Genomic DNA, 8799 nt, shown 5'->3' with positions numbered 1-8799 from the left:
TACGCCGACCACTGATCACCGACTGTGGGATTCCTCAGCCCATTCTCTCATTGGGTCGAAAGGCCTGTGGTGGAAGGGAGGCTGGCAGTTGCTTTCAGCACGTTCTAACTGCTCAGTGTCTCCATTCTGACGTTTCATCCTCATCTCCCAGGAGACTAGGGCCCTCAGGACCCTCCTGCTTCCCACTCCACCCACTTTGTACAGAGTCAGGGCTCAGAACTGTGACTCTAATCAGAAAGGGAAGGCAGGACAGGAGGAGGTGGGACGAGAGGCTTGACAGAGGTGCTCATACCACCATCACCTTCACCCGCCAACTCATCAACTGCCCTGATGACCCTTGGGCTTGGCGGCAAACAGGAGGAGGCCTTTGGCCCATTGGTTACTCCTCGAGGGGGCAGGCAAACAAGGCGCGCGCTGGTTGGTGGGAACCAGACCAATAAGGAGGCCATGGCGCCGGCGTCCCAGGCTTGCTGAAAGCCTGGCGCCGTTAGCCACAATCTTGTGCGTGCGGTGCTTGTGGTGCTTGACCGCTCGCTCCAGACGCTGCTGGCCTCACCTTCCGTGACGGCCTCCACCACTGCCACCGCAACTCGGTTGATAAATCACCTCCACCCCAGGTCCGGGGGCCAACCATATCGCTACCGGAGCTCCCCAGATGATGAGCTGTCAGTTTGGGGAGCGGGTTTCGGCCCAGAGGACAGGGAGCGGACCTTCGTCCCTCAGGCCGGCTCCACAGCCCCGCAGGGACCTGGACTGGGCTCCGAGGTGAGGACACCATGAGAGTGGAGATGGGTACCCAAACTCAGGGATTCAACTCAGAGCGGGAGGTGCTGGAAGCGGGGTGGGGGCAGGGGTGGGGGGGGGGGGAGGGCGGTGCTGTGGGGCTGCGAAGACCAGCTTGGCTCCCTGGCCGACGACAAAGGGGATGCCCTGCAGCTGGCTGACGAGTCAGTGGCGGCCATCCTGCAGCAACTGAGCGATCTGGACGTACTGGGCTTCAGCAGATACCTGTCCCTGGAAAGCTATGCGATCACTGATGAGACCTCCTTGTGGGCCGACCTCGAGGCGGGTCCCAGCGGTCGAGGCATGGTCCCCTAGAGTTGTGGGGCAGCGGTGCTGGCTGCGGCTGGCCCTCTCCAGGTCGGTGGGGCCGAGGCGGGCCGGGCCTGGGGGAACCCTAAGAGAGGCGCTAAGAGTACATTGAACGTGGCTGCGGATCACCAGCGGCCGCCCTCGGAAGGCCCGTTTGGGCTGCTGTCTGACTCCGAGTCCTCTGATGAGTTCATTGAGAGAGAGCTGATGAGGGTGAGCATTTATCCCAAAGAAGGAGGCCAGGCCAAGCTCAACAGCCTCAAGGGTCCCAGGAACACGCCCAAACACTCGACTGTCTGGGGCAGGGAGAATCTCCTTCACTTGCCAGGGCCGTTCCTGTCCTCCGCTCTGTGAGGATTCACTTCGGTTGTGAAAAGGCAGGACAGGCAGGGCAATGCAGAGCTAAATGAACATCTCTCCACCTAAGAAAATGCAGAGCGAGCTCTGGGGGAAGGATGGCCGCCCGCACAGCTACCAGAGAGTACCAGTAGCGGCAGCTACTGCAGCTGCCACTACAGACAGCCTGCCGCGGGTCGCTCCTAGGAGGAAGAGAGACCGGGAGAAGAAATCCCTTGGGGGCATCTCCAAACCTGCCCTGGGAGAACCTTCCCTTCCTGGGAGCAGTGAATCTCGGCCACTTCTCTGGAACCGGCCACCTTGCCCCCAGTCTCTGGCATTCCGCTACTTGGGAGGTCCAAGAGGCATACCTTGGTCCCTTTGGGAACCAAAGAGTCCAAGCACACGGGCGCTGGTGCGAAATCTGTGGCCAAGAGGGCACGGGAGGCCGTGTCAGTGATGGCGGTGGTGGGAGAAAACAACGACCCAAATAGAGACCCAGTAACAAAGGGCCAAATGAGTAGGCCAGGCCTCTCCTCTCTCCCCACTCTTTCCCCTCTCACCCTCCCCAGGACATAATTCTTCACCCGTGCTCCCTCTGTCCATCCCTCAGGGGTCATCATTGGGTGCCCTTGGTCAGTGGGTCATTAGGACGCCAGATTGGGGTCCTTTTACTAGGGACAAATGTTAAAGTAGCACTTGGGGTGTGCTGGGCTGGGTTCTCCACCCTTGGCCTGTTTCCAGTCTCTGCGAGTCTGGGACTAGAGAGGAAGGGAGGGCTGGTAGCTTAATTGTGTCAAGGCGACCCCATAAAAGCTTCATAGAGCTTCAGTGTTTAGATGAATCACTTTCCTGAATCCTACTTCCTAGCTGTTCCCCAAACCTCCTTTCAGGGGCCCGGGCTTTCTCAGTGCTGCACTGTTGTCCCCAGCTCAGCTCTGCCTGCTGGCCTGGGGCTGACTGATGGAGAAAGTGCTAAAGAGATCAGCCTTTCAATTCTCTTCCCATTCCCCTGCCTCAGCCCAGTCCCAAATCACACCTGCTCACACACACACAGACATAGACATATAAATGCACCGGTACACACATATATACATATATATATGCACACACATCATTAGTCCAGATTGGTGAAAAATCTTTCTTTTAGCTGCCCACTCACGGGGCATGGCCATCTTCTCCATGGGCACATCATGGAGAACCCAGCAGTGATGACCTCCACATCAGAGACCCCCAGGATCCAGGAAACTCAGAGCCTGTGGCCCTGAACCTGGGAGAAGTCATGCCCAGAGGACCTGAACCCTCAGATGAGTGTCCTGGGTTTTGATATGGGTGGAGGGGACCAGGGGTGAGGGCAGAAACCTCTCTCTCTCTCTCTCTCCTGGGGGCTCAGCCTTGCTCCTAGGCAGCTTCTTCCATGGGAAACAGGATGTCAACAGGGCTGGCCCCATCATCCTCTGTGTGGGATTTGTTTGGCAGAGGTGATCAGTGGCAGTGCCCCAACAGCTCCTCTGGCTGTAAACTTGCAGGTTAATAGCCTTTTCTGTGAAGTGCTGTTCACCCACATTGCTCTCCCAGGTGCTGGCTGTGGCTGCCGCTCTGAGAGGCTCGAACCCAGAACCACAGTCTTTGGGGACCACAGTGGTGAAAATGCTGCCCTTGGGGAACAGGGGAGGCAGGCCCATAGAGAAGAGGAGAGGAGAAATGCTGCCCTTGGCAGAGCAGAGGAGGCCTGTTGACAGCAGAGGGGGGTGCTACCTCACCTTGCGTTAGAGCCTGGTTGGCCCTTTCCACCTCACTGGGAGCCTGGGAAGCTGGATTGGGTGCCCTTTCCCTCTCAGGTGACCAGGAACCAACTGACCATTCCCCAAGACTGGAAAGGCAGCAGCAGCCACTGGGAATGCTGGACTGTCTTTGGGTAATGCTTCCTCTGGCTCCTGAAATGCACACCCAATCCTCATGGTGGAATCTGGATCCAAGTTCAACTGAAATGTGTGGGCCTCCCCGCCTTGTCCCCATCCCACACCCGTCAGAAGGAGCCCACCTCCTTTCCACTGAAGAAAGTCTTTCCCTTGCCATTCTAGACATCTGGCTTTGGAATGCATGGCCCTGGGGAGAGGAGAAAAAGGAGGCGACAGGAGGGCAGTGTATACTAACCTTTTCTCTTCCTCCCATGTCTACTGGCCTAGTGTCTGGTGCTACAGAGAGAAATAGACGACCTTAAGGAGCAATACGGTATCAGGAACCAGGGACAGAGAGCAGCGGGTTCTTAGTGCAGAAGCGGGGTGGGCCCTTGGGGTGGGGTGGGCTGCAGGTGCCGGGGGCCTTGTAGGGATCAGCATTCCTGTGGGGAGGAGAACCTAGCAAGCGTGTCCCTGGAGTGTGCTGTGCATGATCAGCTGGGCGTGTGGACAAGGAGCAAAGTACTGTGTGGACTGCGCGCACACTCTGCCAGCCATTCGAGTCCTAGAGAGCTCCTCCTGATAGGACTTGTAGAGATGCCATGTTGATTTTTCCCTTTAACTGCTGCTTGGTGTGGCCTCTAAGGTTCTTGTTATTGTTTGTTTGCGAGACAATTTTTGAACTTGAGAGCTGCTGGCACATTTTGGTTCATTTTAGGAAATAGCTCCACATTTAACTCAGGTGGTGGGTGGTGATCAGGCCCAGAGCTCTTTGCACTGGGGCTACTGGGGTGGGTTTCAGGTTGTAGGGCTAGGTGGTTCCCCACAGGAACAAGGGGACAGGCGTCTATATCATTCTGTCTGGAGCACGTTCTTATGCCTCTCCCTGTTGCTGCCGCCATGCAGCACCTGGCTGACAAGTTCCAGGTCCTTTGAAGTGAGTGTTACACACACCATACTCCTTCCCACAGTCCTGGCTGTTGAACAGGGCTGTGGGCTGGCCCTGGCTTGAGGCTCTTCCCTGACTCTGCTGTTTCACAGGTTGAGCCCAACATCTTTCTGCAAGAGGAGCAGATGTTACCTCCGAGGCTGGTGAGCTGTGGCCAAGCTTGTTGCCTCCTGTTCTGCCTCCACCAGGGCATCCTCTGCCCCTTGTTTTCCCCCTCTCTGCCCCAGTCTCACAGCAGTTTTTGATTAAAGGACTTCTCATATTCTGTGTTCTGTCCTCTCTCTGGGGGGTAGGGGTTGGGGGAGTGCGGCAAGGCCTGGTGGGGAGCCACTCCATATCAGAGCCTGTTCCAGAACAGTACCTCTGGCATCCTGTGGTGGGGACTCTGGGTCAGCCTCTGCTACCATCCAGGCCATCAGGGCAGCGGAGTGGTCCTGGTCTGGGTTCACTGAGGGCGTTGTCTGGCCACATTGGCACATCCTCCCATTCCCCTGAGGCCCTCTTCTTGTTCTCTAAACACCCTCCTCTGGGATTTGCTGGTTCCCATCCATCGCTGACATTCTGCCTCCCCATGGGAAGGAAGTCATGACCCCCTTACAGAGCTCCAACCCATCCTCCTTCCTGCACTGGACTCATTGTCCTACTTACCCTGACCACTCTCCTTTCCTGTTGGAGCACCCTCGATCCCTCCCTGACTTGCCATTGGTGACGTTGCCTGCACGTGTAGTTCAGCAGGTGGAAACAGGCACAGGTGCGCTCATCTCTCCCTTCCCAGGCTCTGCCCTCTCATTGGAGTCCCTACTGCCTGTACTGCCCTCCCCCCACCCCCACCCCAGTCCCACCTTGCACGCTGGAACCTGCACACAATCCTCCTCTCCTCTTTAGCCCTCACGCCTGAGACTCAGGCACCAATAGTTTCTCTTCTCCTTCTTTGGATTCAATAAAGGGCTTAGGATGAAGCCTGGACCCAGTGAGCTGGGGAGCAGGAGGGAAGGTACAGGGAACACAGGAGATAGGCTAGTCTCTGGGCTGGAGGTCAGGAGATGCATCTGTTTGGTGCCAACCTGGGTCAGAGTGCACCCTGGCAGCTAGAGATGGATGGTGCAGTCCTTTGTGTTTTCACATCCTTCCTGCCCTAGCCAGCTGACCACCCTCACCTCCAGCCTGAGCCTCTCTATACCCTTGAGTGCAAATGGGCCCATCATGCTCTATGGCAAGTGTGGTTAGTAGGTCTCTGTTCTTGCAAGGTCCCCGTCAAATACTGCTCCACCAGACCCATGACACAGAACTTCCAACAAAGGATATTTCCCAGAGTATCCCAGCTCAGTATCCCAGACTACCTCTTTAGGGCACATGACAGTGAGTCTGAACTCTCTGTTCAATTTCTCCCTCACTGAAGTTTGGGGAGCACTTCCTTTCTCTCAGCCAGCACTCCAGGACTGTGCCAGCCTGAGACTCAGAGAGAAAGATCTGTGTTTGAGTGAACTGAGGGTAGGTTCTGCCTGACACCATTCCTGAAAGACCAGGGTTTTATTACACAAAAGGGGGCAGGATGGTAGGTAGCACATTCAAAGTTGTTACCTGGACATCTCTCTGTGTGAATAAAAGTCAGCAAAGTTAATGCCCTTGAGACAGAAGGATGTGATTCAGGGAGTAAAGAAAGTAGAGAGTGGTCCAGGTTCTGTAAAGCATTGAGTGAGCCGAAGCAAGGGTTGGATCCCCATCATTCAAGGGGTGGTGTCACATTCCCAAAATGTAGGAGGGGAATGATGCAGGAGGCACCAAACCTCAGGACAGGGTGTTGGGAATCTCAAAGTGCTGGAGTCGCTGGAGGAGGCTCTGGATCTTACCTTGCCATTCTATGATATCTGTCAACTACTGAGGGTGTGGATGAATGAAAATGGGAAGAGTGGCTCTGGAGAGTACCAGGGATACTGCTGCTCATCTTAGAAACAGGGAACCGCCCAACATGAGTTACCTGAGGGAGGGGCAAGATGGGTGCCATGAGGAAGCGAAGTTAGGAGTGACTGCACCTGGGCAATGGGGAGCACTTCCCCCATATTCCTACGTTGATTCCCTTCCAGGCCTCTTGGCAGGAGGTCAGGTGGACAGACTACATGTGGGTTGGAACAGTCAGAGATCCCAGGGTCAGAGTAGAACATTGGTGGAACTTCCTCCTTCTAATCAGACGCACCCCCCCACCCCGGACCAATTGGCCTTGATCACTTAGATTACAGCTGTGACCCTGACCCTGATCCAGTGGTTATTGCCTGGTGGTGTAGCACATCTCGCTGTTGTTGAGTGAGTAAAATTGGCAGAGGCCTTCCAGCTGAGCTTTCTGCCCACCGAGACATGTAGGTAACTTGTGCCCAGGGAGAAGTCCAGCACCAGCATCAGCACCACCCTTGGGCAGAGAGGGGCCTGGGACTGTGGTCACCAGGGTGAGGAAGTGGAGAAGCTCATGGAAGGGGAGGTGGGAGGGCATGAGCACAACCCCTCATTCACTTTTTACCAGGCTCCCTTCCCTCCTCTGAGCCCACAGTTCAGACCAACTACCTCACTATGATGTTGCTGGAAACATATACATCACAGGCCCTGGCTCAGCCCCAAGCCATCCACTTCCAGCAGGAAATCTGTGGCAGGGCCTGAGGCATAGGCTAAAGAAATACATCTGTGCCCCAGAGGGTAGGAGGAAGGCCAAAGCCCAGCCTCATTCAGTGCACCCCTGTCGCCTTTCCCCCTCATGCCCGTTCTCCAGCCTGGGAGACAGCGGCAGCTGCCTTGGAGAGCCCTAGGCCCCATCCTGCCTGGTTCTGCTGCCTGTCAAACTCTTGGGAAGATGCTCCCTCCCTATCACGCCCCCACCCCACCAGCACCAGCCCCAGGTCTAGCGCTTTCTCTAGACTCTTGAGGGAGACTGGCACAAACAAAGAATTTCGAGTAGGCGAGCCCTGAAGAGAGCACTGGCTGCAGTGGGCACAGTAACCATGCCCCAAAATGTCAAGAGTCCTAATCCTTGCAGTTGGCTTATATGTTCCTTTGCATGATAGCAGTGGGTTAAGCTTGCAGATGCAATAAAGGCTGCTACTCAGCTGACTTTAAGTGAGGAGACTCTCACCTGCAATTGGCAGGTCCGGCCGGGCACTTTGGGGCTGCCGGGGTTGCCATGTGGACTGTCCCTGTGTGACCCAGGGAGCAGCGTTTGAATGACTAGTGTGCTTGTTGTACCCGTGCTTGTGCAATGTTGACGTCCTGGTAAGTACCTCTCAGACGCAGATGGAGGACTTTTACAAAGAAGATGCACTTTCTTTTAAAAGATTTACCATTTCTATTTCATACAACAACCCTCGCAAACATAGAAGAGAAATTGCATTGAATTAAATATGAGTTAAACAGACAATACATATACACATTATGGAGAGTGTAAGCCTTCAGTCTGACGAATAGGTAGGTAACAATCAACCCATGTCACTACACTCAGGTGCCATGTACATTGCACATCCAGGAGTCACCTACACATCCTTTTCCCTCACAGAATTCTCAAGGATAGGTCTACCTACTGCCTATTCCATTTACTTCACATTCTTGAGGGGGCCAAACTATATATGGAGAAAACAGATTGAGTGTTGCCTGCATCTGGGGATTGACATAAGGGGTTACACTACGAAAACCCAGAAGCAATTTTGCAGGTGATGAAAAAGTTTTTCGTTTCAATTGTGGTGGTGGTACCGTAAGAGGATGTGCTTAGAGTGGCTCAGAGACCTTGTAAGTAAATTGTATCTTAATAATTCCATATTATTGAGATACTAATACCCTTTTTCAACAGCACATGAGACAGTTTTACACATGGTCATCACCAAATGGTCAATACCAAAATCAAATTGATTACAGTCTTTGTAACTGAAGATGGAGAACCTGTATATAGTCAGAAAAAAACAAGACCTGGAGTTGACTGTGGCTTGGATCATCAGATTCACATAGCAAAATTCAGGCTTAACCTAAAAATGTGGTGAAAACTTCTAGACCAGTCAGGTATGACTTAGTCAAATCCACTATGATAATGCAGCAGAGGCGACAAATAGATTCAAGGGATTAGAACTTGTAAACAGTGTGTCTGAAGAACGATGGACTGAGGTCTGTTATACTGTACAGGAGGCTGTGAACAAAACCATCAAAATGAGAAAGAAAAGCAAGAAGGCAAAGTGGTAGGAGGCCTTACAAATAGCTAAAGAAAGAAGAGAAGCAAAGATCAAGGGAGAAAGGGACAGGTATACCAAACTAAACGCAGATTTCCAAAGAACAGCGCGGAGAGACAAGAAGGCCTTCTTCGATGAACAGTGTATAAAACTAGAAGAAACAACAGAAGAGGAAATGCTAGAGATCTCTTCAGGAAAACTGGAGATATCAAGGGAATATTTTTCCCAAAGATGGGCACAATAAAGGACAGAAACGGAAGAGACCTAGTAGATGCTGAAAAGATCAAGAAGATATGGAAAGAATATACAGAAGAACTGTCCAAAA

General features: G+C 53.5%; 1 pseudogene; it reads left to right on the top strand.

The window, feature by feature from the left end:
- Nucleotides 1-330: 330 nt before the first annotated feature.
- LOC147340611 (uncharacterized protein CXorf49 homolog) lies at nt 331-4265 on the top strand (annotated as a pseudogene).
- Nucleotides 4266-8799: the final 4534 nt, after the last annotated feature.

This window comes from Bos grunniens, chromosome X (assembly GCF_055505025.1).
Source record: "Bos grunniens cultivar Pamir isolate PY7600 chromosome X, Bosgru_T2T1.0, whole genome shotgun sequence".
Taxonomy (NCBI): Eukaryota; Metazoa; Chordata; class Mammalia; order Artiodactyla; family Bovidae; genus Bos; species Bos grunniens.
The sequence above is the reverse complement of the archived record's forward strand: the minus strand, read 5'-3'. Positions and strand labels throughout refer to the sequence as shown.